The sequence below is a fragment of the Panthera pardus genome, unplaced genomic scaffold (genome assembly GCF_024362965.1).
Source record: "Panthera pardus isolate Hobbes unplaced genomic scaffold, ASM2436296v1 HiC_scaffold_16, whole genome shotgun sequence".
NCBI lineage: Eukaryota > Metazoa > Chordata > Mammalia > Carnivora > Felidae > Panthera > Panthera pardus.
In genome coordinates this window covers 116,693,575-116,710,352 of record NW_026526721.1, presented here as the reverse complement: position 1 = coordinate 116,710,352, position 16,778 = coordinate 116,693,575, and the positions used below count along the sequence as shown (strand labels likewise).

Here is a 16,778-nt window from a genome sequence, read left to right as displayed (position 1 = left end):
TACGAGCACTGTAATGAGTTTCAAATTGGAAAGGACTAGGAGAAAATGGAGGCATTGCTAGAGGGCTTTTTCTATTTGTAGCTAAATGAAAGACAAATGAGTTAGAGTACATCTTACATGTTCCACAGGATTTGCTTTTACCTTTTAGTAAGGTAGTGACATTAATTATATTATTCAGATAAATGGATTTGTCCAGTAATTGACTTTAAAAATAGAAGACAAAGTTATGTTAAAGACATCTTCTAAAAATTACAATATTCATTACAGTTCCAAGATATAAGTATTGAAGTTATTTTTTTTAATTATCCTGCATTATGAAAAACTGAGTATTTTATGTCTATATTAGTGTAATACTTCATGGTATATATTTGAGATAATATATGTGTACATGGTTAGAAGTAATATTACATTTGATTTATTTGAAAGTCTTGATAAAACTTAAGAAATGTAAATGTTGGTTTTTGGGGTTTTTTTCAAACATTCATACTTTGTAAACCTCTTATTTCACAATAATCCATGTTGGGTAGATATAAAATAATATGCTAATAATCCTAGGAATGTATATATGGTTTGCTTTAAAGAGAAATATCTATTAGGCTTTGATTAATCTCTCATGTATTAACCATTTTTTTTCCATTTCCACAGGAAGTGATGACTACTCACTTTCGGTTGTTACATATAACTTAGTGATATATATGAAAGATTTTGTCTGGCTTTTGACCCAGGATCTGGGAGAAACTTCCAAACCCTTGGGATCTCCTGCGTGATAGGAGTGTCTTTTTTTTTTTTTTTTTTTTTAATGTTTATTTACTTTTGCAATAGAGAGACAGAGTGCCAGCAGGGGAGGGGCAGAGAAAGGGAGACACAGAATCCGAAGCAGGATCCGGGGTCTTAACTGTCAGCACAGAGCCCGATGCGGGGCTCAAACTCACGGAACTGCGATCATGACCTGAGCCAAAGTCTGACGCCTAACAGGCTGAGCCATCCAGGCACCCTAGGAAATATCTTTATTAATCATGGTAGGCCCTTGGATCACACTTAGGATTATGCTAAGGAGATGTCACTGAATGGGGACTGATCATACCAGAAAGATCACCATGTGATTAAGAGGGTGGTATTTTATTGATCTCATGACCTCTGGGGAGATGGACGGGGCTCTAGATTTAGTTCAATCACTTGCCAATGATTCAAGTAACCATGGCTATGTAATGAAACCCCAATAAAAACTCTAGCCATCGAGGCTTGAGCAAGCTTCTGGTTGGTAAACACAACTGTATGTTGGGAGGGGACGCATTCTGACTCCACAAGAAAGAGGCATGAAAATTTCAATTTGAAACCCTAAAAGATCTCACCCTATGTGTCTCTTCATTTGACTGGTCTTGATTTTTACGCTTCATAATAAAACCCACATTGTAAATGTAACACTTAGAATTCTGTGAGTCATTATAGTGAATGATCAAACCTGAGGTGCTGAGAACCCCTAAATTTGTAGCCAGTTGTTCAGAAGTGTGGGTGACCTGGGGATATCTGAACTAACGGGTATCTTATGGGGTGGCAGTTTTATTGGGTATTGTACCTTTATATTCATGCAGTCTGTGTTAACTCTGGGTGGTTAGTTTCAGAACGGACCTATACTTAAAAGAGTTTTTGAAAAGTTGCTAAACTATTACAAATAGAAGCATATATATATATATATATATATATATATATATATATATATATATATATTTCTGATTACAAAAATAAAACATCATCATTTGTAAAACATCAGTAAGTATAAAGAAATGAACAGAACTCTTAAGGCAACCTTCCAAAAATAACTATTCTTAAAATGTGGGTGAACGTCTTGTGTGTGTATGCATGCATGTATGTCTTTGTTTCTGTGTGTGTGCATGGGAGGGGTTTTATAATAAATATTATTAGAAATACTGTGAATAAATATGTGGTTAAGTAGAAGGTACCAACAAACTACCTTAACTTATTCAAACTATTCGATTTTTATTGTTCACACTTTTCTGGTATTATGACTAATGCTACATGATTTCCATTTGCATAAATATTGGCACAAACTTCTGACTATTCCCTTATAATTCCCTTATAATTAAATAATTTAAGAAGGATGTGTATTCTACAGGTCAATGTTTTTACAACTTAGGAAACATTTTGCCAAGTTATCTTCTTTTTAGCAAGGCTCCTTCAGTTTAAACCCAAATCATGTGAGTGACCATCTCAGTGTTAATAAATATCATTTTCCTTTAAATTTTACCAATTTGGTAAGTGAAAAATTTATTTTGTATTACCATGCCATTAAACATAATTCTTAATTCAATAAATTTTAAAAATAATTTGTTTCCTGAATTTCTTGAGAGACAGAGAGAGAGAGAGAGAGAGAGAGAGAGAGAGAGAGAGAGAGAGGAGGGAGAGAGAGGGAGGGAGAGAGAGGGAGGGAGAGAGAGAATCTTAAGCCAGCTCTGCCCTCAGGTGGAGCCTGACACGTGGCTCGATCTCACAACCTTGAGATCATGACCTGAGACAAACTCAAGAGTCGATACTTAACCCACTGAGCCACACAGGCACCCTTTGAAAGAGAAATTTTAACTGGTATGGTGTCTTATAGATTTTAAATAATCACTAATGCAAAAATATTACAAAATAGCAGGTACTCAAGTACTGTATGGAAGGAACTTTTATTTACACATTCAAAAGGACTGTTCATTCTTCCTTTTTAAGTGACCCTTTAAATACCTATTGCTAATTAAACATATAAAGTTTGTATTCACTTCTTTGAAGAAGCAAGACAAAGACAAACGGACATTTAATGCACGCCTACAGAAAGAGCTCCCAAAATTGGAGGTTTAAAAGCAACAGATGCATTGTTTCTATTTAGCTTGCCCATGGATTCTGGATTGAATATTAATATAACTAATGCGATTACCTTTCTGAAAGAGAGAAAATCCAAATTAACACATGTTAAAGGTACCCTCTGTGAAATCACTGCTAAAGAAGAAATTACTTCCAATCAGATTTGACAGGAATACCCAAAAATATGGCCTCTGAGCCTCCTTAAATCTTATACATTTAGGGTTTAACTAGGTTTTCTGCAGTAAATGCACTAGACTTGTTATCTGTTCTTTTGCCCCCGCCTTTTTTTTTTTTTTTTTTTTACATTTTTTTATCTTACATTAAGAGATGAAAAAGGTTGGGCTGCCCAAGAACTGATCATTATGTTTTTTTAATTTTATTTTTTTTAATTTACATCCAAATTAGTTAGCTTATAGTGCAACAATGATTTCAGCAGATTCCTTAATGCCCCTTACCCATTTAGCCCACCCCCCCTCCCACAACCCCTCCAGTAACCCTGTTTGTTCTCCATATTTAAGAGTCTCTTACGTTTTGTCCCCCTCCCTGTTTTTATATTATTTTTGCTTCTCTTCCCTTATTTTCATCTGTTTTGTCTCTTAAAGTCCTCATATGAGTGAAGCCATGTGATTTTTGTCTTCCTCTAATTTCTCTTAGCATAATACCCTCCAGTTCCATCCACGTTGTTGGAAATGGCAAGATTTCATTCTTTTTGATTGCCGAGTAATGCTCCGTTGTGTATATATATATACCACCTCTTCTCTATCCATTCATCCATCGATGGACATTTGGGCTCTTACCATACTTTGGCTATTGTTGACAGCGCTGTTATAAACATTGGGGGGCATATGTCCCTTTGAAACAGCATATCTGTGTCCCTTGGAGAAATACCTAGTAGTGCAATTGCTGGGTTGTAGGGTAGTTCTAGTTTTAATTTTTTGAGGAACCTCCATACCGTTTTCCAGAGTGGCTGCACCAGCATGCATTCCCACCAACAATGCAAAAGAGATCCTCTTTCTCCACATCCTCACCAATGTCTGTTGTTGCCTGAGTTGTTAATCTTAGCCATTCTGACAGGTGTAAGGTGATACCTCATTGTGGTTTTGATTTGTATTTCCCTGATGATGAGTAAAGTTGAGCATTTTTTCATGTGTCAGTGGGCCATCTGGATGTCTTCTTTGGAGAAGTGTCTATTCCTGTCTTTTCCCCATTTCTTCACTGGATTATTTGTTTTTTAGGTGTTGAGTCTGACCGGTTCTTTGTAGGTTTTAGATACTAACCCTTCATCTGATAAATCGTTTGCAAATATCTTCTCCCATTCTGTCGGCTGCCTTTTAGTTTTGCTGATTGTTTCCTTCGCTGTGCAGAAGCTTTTTATTTTGATGAGGTCCCAGTAGTTCATTTTTGCTTTTGTTTCCCTTGCCTCCACAGACGTGTTGAGTAAGAAGTTGCTGCAAGCAAGATCAAAGACGTTTTTGCCTGCTTTCTCCTCGAGGATTATGATGGCTCCCTGTCTTACACTGAGGTCTTTCAGAACTGATCATTATTTTTACAGCCAATGTTTCAAATCAGAATCTGATCTATTAATAATGATCCTTTTTTATCTTTAAATTGTATTCAATAGGCAGTACACAGATAGTAATTTCATAAAAAGCTTTGGATACTATGACAGAGGTGGAAACAGAGGCCCAGAGAAGTTATTTAAAGACTTTTCCCCAAGGTTGTACAGCCACTGAAGTACTGCCAGCATGTGACCAACAATCCAGTCCCCCCACTGCCAGACTACAATGTGTTGCTATCCACCTGTGCTTTCCTCTTATCTACCGCAGCCACACCAGAACTCTTCCGTATTTACCTCTGAGGTAGGGTAGAGTGGAAAAATAATAAAAAAACAAATACAATTTAACGAGCCATTTTTCCTTGTTTCTGGTGATAGCCTTGGTAGAATCAAAAGGCAGACATAACTAGTTCAAGTATGCTTCTTTCTGAATATGAAATTCATTTCATAACCAAGTAGGTCTGGTCTTTGAATCATTCCTACGGTAATGGGGATACATTTATATTAATCCATCTATTTTAGCTCAGGACAAGTTTTGTGGATTACAAATACACTAATTCATATGTGATATTACCATGGATAATGTTAGCTGTAAATGTTAAACTCAGTCAGTTTACTTATTTTACTGAATACAATGAGTATGTGAAGAATTCATTCCTTTAAATACTACTTTTTAAATACTTTTTTTTTAATTGTAGAGAGAGAGCACAAGTGGGGGAGAGGGGCACAGGGGGAGGGAGGGAGGAAGAGAGACAGAGAGGGAGGGAATCCATCTTAAGCAGGCTCCATGATGAGCATGGAGCCTGACATGGGGCTTGATCCCACAATCCCGGGATCATGACCTGAGCTGAAATCAAGAGTCAGATGCTCAACCAACCGAGTCACCCAATCGCCCCTGAAGAATTCATTTCACAAAAAAATTCTACAGTAAGATTTCTCATGATATAAACAGAGCTCAGGAAGAAAGTGCTTTTCAAGGGCCTCCTCAACCTTCCTCCCTGGGAAAATGGTCCAAGAGGAGATCATGTTTATAAAAGGGAGTACTAGGGTCTCACCTACTCTGCTATTGCCCAACAGATCTGCTGGACCAAAATGAAAACACTTTTCTGTCTTGGAGGTGGTATCATGTGGTGGAGAGAGTGTAGAGGAGAGAAGAGTGGCCTCCTGGTAAGGAATCTTAAAGGGAATGGGGGAAAGAAAATTAGCAGCAGCTACAAGCAGAAAAAGTTTTGAAAAAGTAGGGGCTTTAAAGGGGATTAAATTTTGGTGGAAGCCCTACTAGAACGTAAGTCTCCTAAAGGAAGAGATTTTTACTTATATAACTCCTTACACATTCTGGATCACGACAGAGCACAGGATTTATGCATTTTACAGGCATCAGTTTCCCTGCATTAAAAAAAAAAAAAAAAAAAAAAAAGGTGTTGTATATTCTAAATAAATTTAGAATTAAATTTCCTTTTTTTAAAAATTCTTTTTTAATATTTACTTGAGAGAGAGAGAGAGAGAGAGAGAAAGCACAAGCAGGGGAGGGACAGAGAGAGGGAAACACAGAATCCAAGGCAGGCTCTGAACTGTCAGCACAGAGCCCGATGTGGGGCTCAAATTTGAGCTGTGAGATCATGACCTGAGCCAAAGTCAGACGCTTAACCGACTGAGCCACCCAGGTGCCCCAAACTAAATTTCTTTATGTGAAGGCTTTTTTTGAATGTTAGTTGACTCACATGGAGATGTTTTCCCTAATTTGCTCATTTTTGTCACTTTTGCACTAGTCTACATTATTACATTGTTCTGCTCACAGTATAAATTATAAAATGAAATTCTCTTGACCACATATGACTTCTACAACCCTGCTATGTAGAAGCTACTGAAAATGTTAATCTATTTATACACAACATACTACTTACCTATATTTTATATATTGCACACTTACCTATATTTATATACTATTTATATGTTACATATTGAAATACACCAGAATACTAAGCCACAGTACTGAAAAGAGTAAGCAAACCAGTCATGTTTTTAAATTCTCAAACAGAAATCATCATTACATTCCTATTTAAAACTAACTGGAATGAGGCCAAACAGAAAACATGATTCTTTTCAAGTAAAAAATTTTAACACTTTTTAGAGAAAATTTAAAGTACTCTTTAAATTAGCAGTTAGCTATAGAGAATTGTGAGGTTATGTACTGATTAAGACCCCTAATAAACTGGCATAATATGTTTAAAACACTCAGTTTCACCGGGTTTCAATTTTAGATATCAGTTACTAATTATCTAGGAGGTGCCAGGAACTTTGTATATTTTGAGTGAGGTGGGTATTATGGTTTTCATTACACAGATAAGGAAAGAGAAGCTCAGAGTTTAACCTGTTCAAGGTCAGTTTTACAAACTGGGGAAACTATGGTTTAAAACACCCTCATCAGAGGCCAGACCACTGTTCTAAACACCACTGAAAATTGCCTTCTGTCTCCTTGTTGCCCCCTCTCTCCTATGCCACCCCCGTCACATTGCTTTCAAATTATCCAGCTCTCCTACTATCCCCTATAATATGAAAATTAGGCCCTTCTACTGAGATCCCTGTCGACTTCCATTTTGTAAGGTTGTTGAAATGTATTTTGAAAAATATTTGAAATGTATTTTGAATATATTTAAAATATATTTTGAAAAAAAAATGATAGGTTACATGTTCCAGTTCTGGGTAAGATCTAGTAAACCTACATCACCCTCTCTCTCCCACTGAATACAATTAACTAACCTAGACAGAATGATTTGGCAGCTATTTGAAGACTCTGGAAACCAAATGCGAGAAGAAGGCCAGAATTGGAAGTACCATAAACTGGAATCAGGCTCCTGATCTGTCTCTGGTATCCCTAACCTGATGTATTTCAAGGCAGCCCAAAGCACGGCAGGAGGCACCAGGCGCAGAGACAGCTCCAGGACAAGCCCTCTGCTCCTGGCTTGAGCAGCAGGAAGGGGAACTCCTAAAGCTCAGAAAGAGTTGGATAGTTTACCAATACTTTTTCTTTTTCTCCACTTGCTCATGCCCCAGATCCTGACAATCCTACTGTGGAGAAAGGTGTGATTGCATCCAAGGAGGCTCACAGGTGCCTGGAATACTAAGAGAGGGAAATCTTCCCCTGGATATAAGGACCTGGGGTCCCAAGAGGATGCGGTGAAACTTCTCCCTTGGTTTCTTTTCTCTCTGTACCCTTTAACTTGGCCTTGTACGCAAGTTAATTTGTGGGAAGTACACAGCAGAGAAAGGTAAATAAAATCTCATTTTTCTGGTTCAATAACTGAAAAGGAGGCCGAGAAAACTGGTAAGGAGATGGTAGAGGAGAAGCTTCAGAAAGTGTCCCAGTAAAGTTATTTATAAACTTCTGCATTCATCCCTGAGTGATGCACACATGGATCTGATCCTAACAAAAACTTTGAGAACTGAAGGGAGACCACAGCCCAGGTCTCAGGCTGGCCACTGCACTGCAGAAGAAATCTAAATGGCAGGGCCAAGACTCTGAATATCAAAACCGACACTCACATCGCAATGCACAGAAGGTTGGTAGAACCTGTGGCCTGAACCCAAACGGGTCAACAGCCTGCCAGAACAAGAAGAAAATCGATTTCCTCCACAGCATCTAAATCAGACTCAGAACTTTTTTAAACATAATATTCAAAACACAGTATCCAGGATAGAGTACATGTGTACATAGAACCAGGAAAGTCTGAACTCATGTGGGTTGAGAGCCACCACTAAAAACACTAGTCACAAGATATAGTCCAGAACGCAGTAACAGATTAAATACTACAAAAAGATGGAAATAATGCTGAAAAAGACAGGAAATGAGACATAGAGGAATGAAAAAGAAAACAAGCAGGTATAAATTATAAATATGTCAATAGTTACATTAAATATAATGTACTAAGCCTATCAATGAAGAGACATAGATTATCAAAATAGATAAATGGATGTGTTCTTATAATGATCCAATTACACGCTTTCTGAAAGAATTCACTTCACATGTAATGATAAAGTAGACTAAAGGAAAGAAGATAGAAGAGATATACCAAGCAAACATGTACAAGAAAGATGGAACATAAATCAAAAACAAGTAGCAGCTGAGTGTCATCAACAGATGAATGGATAAAGACGTGATATACATATAAACCGTATGTGTGCACGTGCGTGTTGGAATATTATGCAGCCATAAAAAAAGATGAGATCTTGCTATTTGCAACATGGACAGACCTAGAAGACATTATGCTAAGTGAAATGAGTGAGACTGAAGGACAAATACCATATGATTTCACTCATATGTGGAATCTAAAAAAAACAAATGAACTAACAAAAGGCAGAAATAGACCCGTAAGTACAGAGAACTGGTAGCTGCCAGAGGGAAGGGGGGGGGGGGGGCAGGAGATGGGCAAAATGGGTGAAGGGGAGTGGAAGATAGAGGTTTTCAGTTATGGAATACGTAAGTCACAGAAATAAAAGGCACAGCATAGGAAATATACAGTCAATGATACGGTAATAGCAGTATATGGTGATAGATGGTAAGTAAGCTTGTGGTGAGCATAGCAAAACGTATAGAGATGCTGAATCACTATGTCGTACACCTGAAACTAATGTAACATTGTGTGTTTACTCAAAGTAAAAAATTTAAAGAAAATATTGGACATAAATCCTACCTTAATGGGCATGTATTGAACAATCCAATCAAAGGCAGAGATTAGCAAAATGGGTATCAAAGAAAAAAAAAAAAACATGATCCAACTACACACTGCATGCAAGAGACATCATTTAGATTTAAAAACAAATAGGTTGAAAGTAAAAAAAAATCAAAAGTACATACCATGCAAGCAAGTGCTAACCAAAAAGGGCAGTGGCTATATACTTTAAGACAAAAACTATTTTAGGAGATAAGGAAGGATATCTTATAATAATAAAAGGGTCAATCCACCAGGAAAATAGAACAATCATACACATAACAAGAAAGTCACAAAATACATACAAGCAAAACTAGACAGAATTGAGAGAAGAAACAGGCAATTCAACAGCAACAGTTTGAGACTGCAATACTCTATTTTCAATAATAAATAGACCAACCAGGCAGAAGATCAATGAGAAAATAAAGGACTGGAACACTTTTATGAACCAACTAAACCTACTACTCATTTACACAACACTGCACCCAACTATAACAGACTAGATTTTTCTCAATGTATATATGGAACATACTCCAAGATAGATCACTCATCAGTCCATGAAACAAACCTCAATAAGCCTTAAAAGATTGAAATCATATAAATAAAAAGTGCTCTGAAAATAACAGAATTAAATTTAGAAATCAAAAACAGAACAGAATTTTGGAAATTTATAATATGTGGAAATTAAACAATACGCTTCTACATAAGCAACAAATTAGCAAGAAATTCACAAGGAAAATTAGAAAATGCTTTGAAATGAATGAAAATAAAAAGACAAAATGCCAAAAAACATGAAATGCAGCTAGCACCATGTTTAGAAGCAAATTTATACTAGTCAATGCACATGTTTTTAAAAAGATGGCTCTCAAATCAATAACCCAAGCTTCCACCTTAAGAGCAGATTAAAACCAAAGCAAGCAGAAGGAAAGAAACAGTAAAGATTAAAGTAGAAAGAAATAAAATACAAAACAGAAAAAGAATTAACAAAACCAAAAGTTTTTGCTTTGAGAAGATCAACAAAAGTGACAAACTTTCAGCTGAACTAATGAATAAAGAGAGAAGACTCAAATTACTAAAAGCATGAACAAAAGGAGGCATACTAGTATTGCCCTTACAATGAAAAACAAAAAAAATTATGAATATGAGCTACTATATATCAACAAATTAGATACACTAGATAAAATGGCCAAATTACTAGAAAGATATACTCTACCAAAACTAACTGAAGAAAAAGAAAATCTGAATAGAATCATAACAAAAAATTGAATTAGTAATCAAAAAACTTCCCACAGAGAGCCCAGGCACAGATGACTTCTTTGGTGAATTCTACCAAATGCTTAATAATAAATACTAATCCTTCATAAACTCTTCTAAAAAATAAAAGTGAACATACCCCACCTAATTCTAAGAGTCACTGTGACCATGATATAAAAACAAAAGACATCACAGAAAAGAAAGCTACACTAATACCCCTTATGAATATAGACACAAAAACCCTCAACACTAAGAAACCGAATCCAGCAACACATAAAAAGGTTTATACACCATGACCAAGTAGGATATATACCAGTGATAAGATACTGGTCTAATCCAGATGGCAAAAAGACACATGAAACCATGCTCAACGTCACTCATCATCAGAGAAATACAAATCAAAGCCACACTGAGATACCACCTCACACCGGTCAGAGTGGCTAAAATGACCATGTCAGGAAAATATAGATGCTGGTGAGGATGTAGAAAAGCGGGAGCCCTCTTGCCCTGTTGGTGGGAATGCAAACTGGTACAGCCGCTCAGGAAAACAGTATGCAGGTTTCTCAAAAAAAATAAAAATAGAACTACCCTATGACCCAGCAATAGCACTACTAGGAATTTACCTAAGGAATACAGGAGCGCTGATGCATAGGGGCACATGTACCCCAGTGTTTATAGCAGCACTTTCAACAAGAGCCAAATTATGGAAAGAGCCTAAATGTCTATCAACTAACAAATGGATAAAGAAGATGTGGTTTATATATACAATAGACTACTACTTGGCAATGAGAAAGAATGAATCTGGCCATTTGCAGCAACATGGATGGAGCTGGAAGGTATTAGAAGTGAAATAAGTCAGGCAGAGAAAGACAGATACCATATGTTTTCACTCAGAGGTGGATCCTGAGAAACAGAAGACCATTGGGGAAGGGAAGGGGGGAAAAAGTTAGAGAGAGGGAGGGAGGCAAGCCACAAGAGACTCTTGGATACTGAGAACAAACTAAAAGTTGATGAGGGGTGGGGAAGAGGGGAAAGTGGATGGTGGGCATTGAGGAGGGCACTTGTTGGGATGAGCACTGGGTGTTGTATGGAAGCCGATTTGACAATAAATTATATTTAAAAAAGATACTGGTCTAACACACAAAAATCGAGGAATGATTTAATAAGAAAAGTCAAAAGCACCACAGTCAGCTCAATATATGAAGAAATGTATCTGACAGAATTCAAAACCTTACCTGATTTAAAAAAAAAGTCCAGTCAACAACCTAGAAATGAGATGAAACTTCTTTAATCTGATAAAAAGCATCTATACAGTGCCCCACTGCTAACATTACGCTCAATGGAGAAAGACTGAATGCTTTCCCAAGACCAAAGAACAAGACTAGAACATCCACTTTCACCACTTTTATTCGATTGTACTACAACTTGTATACAGGGCAATTAGGCTAGAAAAAATATAATAATGAAAGGTATCCATCCAGACTGGGAATGAAGAAATGTGACAAATCTTGCATTAAGATGCTCCTAGGAAATCCGCTAAAAACTATTAGAACTAATAAATAAGTTCAACAATGTGGCAGAACATAAAATCAATACACAAAAGTCAAACAAAAAAGTGTTCTATACACTGGCAATGAACGATATAAAAAAACCAATTCCATTTAAAATAGCATCAAAACGAATAAAATACATTGAATAAATCTGACAAAAAAAGTGCACGACTTGTGCACTGAAAGCTAAAAAATAATGTTGAAATAAATCAAATAAGATTTTTTTTTTAATTAAAAAAAAATTTTTTTTAACGTTTATTTATTTTTGACACAGAGAGAGACAAAGCATGAACAGGGGAGGGGCAGAGAGAGAGGGAGACAGAATCCGAAGCGGGACCCAGGCTCTGAGCTGTCAGCACAGAGCCCGACGCGGGCTCGAACTCACGGACTGCGAGATCATGACCTGAGCTGAAGTCGGATACGTAACCGACTGAGCCACCCAGGCGCCCCGCAAATAAGATTTAAATAAAAATGCAGATATCCCAAGCTCATGGATCAGTCAACATGATACAGTTAAGGTGGCAATACTCCCCAAATTGATCTATAGATTTAACATAATCTCATTCAAAATTCAAGTTGCCTTTTTTTAGGAACTGACAAGCTAAACATAAAGTTCACATGGAAACAAAAGAAAACCGTAACAGCCAAAATAATCTTGAAAATGAAGAACTAAGATGGAGGCCTCATACTTCCTGATTTTAACCCTTACTACAAGGCCACAGTAATCCAAGTAGTGTGGTACTGGCCAATGATAGGCAAAGACAGAACAAACAGAACTGGGTGCCAAGACCATACAATGAGGAAGGAATAGTCTGTTCAACAAATAGTGTTGTAAAAACTGTACATCTATATCCAAAAAAATGAATATAGACCCCTACAACATCTGATACAAAATACTTAATTCAAAATGGACCATAAATGTAAATGTAAAAGGTAAAACTAAGAAATTTTAGGGGGCACCTGGGTGGCTCAGTCGGTTAAGCATCCAACTTTGGCTCAGGTCATGATCTCACAGTTCAAGTCCTGCGTCGGGCTCTATGCTGACCGCTGGGAGCCTTGAGCCTACTTCAAATTCTGTGTCTCCCTCTCTCTCTGCTCCTCCCCCACTCATGCTCTGTCTCTTTGTGTCTCTCAAAAATAAATAAATGTTAAAAAAATTTTTTTTTAAAAAGACAAAAATGGGAGTAAATTGTCATCACCTTGGGTTAGGCAATGGTTTCATAGATATGACACCAACAGAATAAGCGACCACAAAAGAGAAAGAAAGAAATTGGACTTTATCAAAATTGTAAAAGTTTGTAGTTCAAAGAATACCATCAAGAAAATAAAAAAATAATCCACACAATGAGGTAAAATATTTATATATCATATATGTGGTGAAGGACTTTCATCCAGAATACAGAAAGAACTCTCATAACTCAATAATAAAGACAAATACCCCAACTGAAAAACAGCCAAAAGGATTTGGACACTTCTCCAAGAAAGATATATGAATGCTAATAAGGATGTAAAAAAATTTTCAACATCATTAGTCATCAGAGGCATGCAAATCAAAATCACAATTACTTTTCACATCTACTAAGATAGCTATAATCAAAAAGAGACGATAAACAAGTGTTAGCAATTATATGAAGATACTGGAAACCCTTATTCACTGCTGGTGGAAATGTAAAATGGTGCAGCCACTCTAGAAAAAAGTCTGGCAGTTCCTTGAAAAATTAAACACAGAGATGAATACAATTAATACAGTAAACATATGACCCAGCAATTTTATTCCTAGGTACATACTAAAATAAAAATAAAAAACTTTCACAAAAACATGTTCATAGCAGTATTATTAAAAATACCTAAAGAACAGAAAAATCTCAAATGTCTACCAACTGATAAATGGATAAATTCATGGCTGCAAAAATCTGTGAATCCAATAAAAATCAATAAACTTCAGATGCATGAATTTTATGATGTGAATTATATCTCAATAAAGTTATTAAAAGAAAGCTGGATATTAATATTCCACTAGATTTCATAGCAAAAAAATATTATCAGAGATAGAGGGCCATCACTCACAAGTAGAAGTCAATATACCAAAAACACACAGCAATCCTAAATGTGACTGTGCCTAAAAAGAGGACTTCAAAATCCATGAAGCTAAAACTGAGAGCACTGAAAGGAGAAACAAAGTACCAACTGTAGTTGGCAGACTTGAACACTTCCTGCTCAGGTAATCTACAGCACCAAGTGGGGAGAAAGTCAATAATGATACTAAAGAACTAGAGCATCATCCTCAACCTACACTGACATTTGTAGGGCACTCCACTCAACATCAGAATGCCCACTCTTTTCAACACATGGGACCTTCACCCACACAGACCATTCTCTCTGGGTCATAAAACAAACCTTTAAAAAGTACAAAGAATTTTTTTCTTAATTACCAAGGATTAAAATCAAGCAAAGTGTGTTTTCTGATCATACTGTAATGTAGCTGGAAATCACTGAAGAGTAACAGGAAAATCTCTAACCATGTAGAAATAAAAACAACTCACTTCTAAATAATCCAGAGTCAAAAAGGATGTCTCAAGGGAAATAATATTTTGAACTGAATGAAAACAATAGTTCATGAATGTGAACTCTTGAGAAGTATGTATATTTTTTAAGGATTTTAAAAACTTAGTTATTCATAGAGCAACTTCCCCCAAGACTGACCTCGTGTGGATTCCAACTACAGTTAACGTAACTTCCTAGTATAGCTCCAGTATACTACTATTTTTTATTCTCTACTTGTAAACTAATTGATTTATGCTGTCCATTTAAATTTGGAGAACCACTTTAAAACATTAATAGACAATTTCCTTCTCCCCTTAAAAATGTGATTGCACCATGGCAAGTTTATCAAGGTCAATCGCTTTCTGAGATTTAGCTATTGCAATGATTATATATTAGAGTCCAACTGTGTGGGGTCAATTCTCACAATAAAATATTCTGCAAAAACACTGCATACCTAGTTTAGGTTAAGGACTTTTCACATATATCACAAAGCAAATAGCACCATGAACCCAGCAAAATCCACCTCATCATGCCTCAATAAAGTTATCACCTGTTTAAATATATCTAACTATCCTTCCTTGGATAAGGACCTAACACTTACCATTTGGGAAAGGAAAGAAAAAAAAATTAAAACAATGAAATACTTTTCTACTGTGAATATTTAATTATTCAAATACAGAAACATGCGTATGTACATATTATAAACAACGAAGAAAATGATACCAAAAATCTGGGACATAATCAAATTTGCAGGTCCTTTATTCTTTTTTACTTTGGGAAAACTTTTCAAAACTTTTATAAGTATATAAGCCTCCAAAATTATAATACAAATACAACTGAGAAAATAAAATTGAAATAAAAATTAACACTTTCTCCAACCAGATGTAATAGAGGTGTTTTGTGTAGATTATTTAGCTGGATCTAGTTACTAAGGATATTTTTAAAGTAAATATTCTTCGATTACAACATTAAATCAAATAGGTTTTAAAAAACTTGTATTAACATGCTATCAAAGCACTTGATGTAGAAATTTTTAAAAGATTTATTAATAGAATATGCAACTTTCCTACAAGAATTTTCAAAATATTAACTCACCAGATGTTAACATTTCCAAAGTAAATGTAGACATTTATCTGCCTTCTTAAACCAATACTGTTAAGGTTATTTAAGAAAGTCAAATTGGCTAAACATGTTCTTAACTAATATGGTCCAGTTTGTTCTTGTGACTTAAAATTAGGCAGTTTTCATCACAATGAAATGAAAAAAAAAATGCAAAAATTTCATAAAGAGAACTTTAGTCACACACAGAACACACACAGACAAGTATGAAAGTTTGAACAAATTGATTTCCAAAGTTCCTCCCCACACAAAAATTCTGTACCTCAGCAATCAAGTACAATAATTCTCAAGGAAGAGGGAGTGGGTGTATAAAAGAAATCTGAAACTATTCCAAATATGCCATAGAGCATATCAGACCAGGTGATGCTGATGCTGCTGATTCAGGATCATACTTGAGAACCACCAATCTAGGGGACTTCTTCCAGTGTATGAGGTTTGAAACCATTTCCCAAGTGATTTTGATATACCCCTCACCACACACCCACCCACCCAAAGTTACAGATCTACGACATCTTTCGTCAGTAAAAATTCATCTTCAAAGGGAATCATTATCTTAATACTCAATTAAATCTTCAATTTACTAATGTAATACCTATCTAAATTTTTCCTCAAACCTCATTTGTACACCCAAGTAAATTTCTTCTAAAGTTCAAAAGAAATCCAAAATACGCTATAAAATTTTTTTAGGTTTATTTATTTTGTGAAGGGGGGTGGGGGGCAGAAAGAGAGGGAGGGAGGATCCCAGCAGGCTCTGCAGTGTCAATGTGAAGCCCAGTGTGGGGCTCAAACTCATGAACCACGAGCCCATGACCTGAGCCAAAGTCAGATGCTTAACTGACAGACCCAGGCGTCCCTTGCTGTAAAATTTTTAAGTGATACATTTCACTCTCATAGAAGGAATATAATCTAATAGATTTTATAATCCAAATTGAAAAGAAAATAAAAAGAAATAGAACTGAAATAGAAAATACTCTCTTGTAGCGTATCTATAACTATAGAGATCTCAGGTTCACCAAAGATGAAATGTTTTACTCACCCTTCCAAGTTACAATTCTCTTTGTAGACTTTCAGCCAAAATTTTGGCTCTTGTAAGTATGTATAATTATGTGGATTCGTTTTATGGGTTTCTTGGTTACTAGGGAACCGGACAGATGAGTGGGTTCAATATGAGTAGATTAAAGTGCA

At 36.0% G+C, this 16,778-nt stretch overlaps 1 protein-coding gene across 8 annotated transcripts in view; it reads right to left on the bottom strand.

The window, feature by feature from the left end:
• Positions 1–16,778, bottom strand: part of PLSCR4 (phospholipid scramblase 4) — a 135,095-nt gene that overhangs the window by 27,880 nt on the left and 90,437 nt on the right. Inside the window, exon 1 of one of the 8 annotated variants that reach the window (XM_019438915.2) lies at positions 5,473–5,779. The exons of 6 other annotated variants lie outside the window; for them this stretch is intronic. The gene's annotated coding sequence lies outside the window, so the exon portion shown is untranslated. Of the gene's footprint in view, positions 1–5,472; positions 5,780–16,778 lie in introns of those variants that run through there. One more of the 8 variants, XM_019438897.2, reaches the window with a different exon arrangement.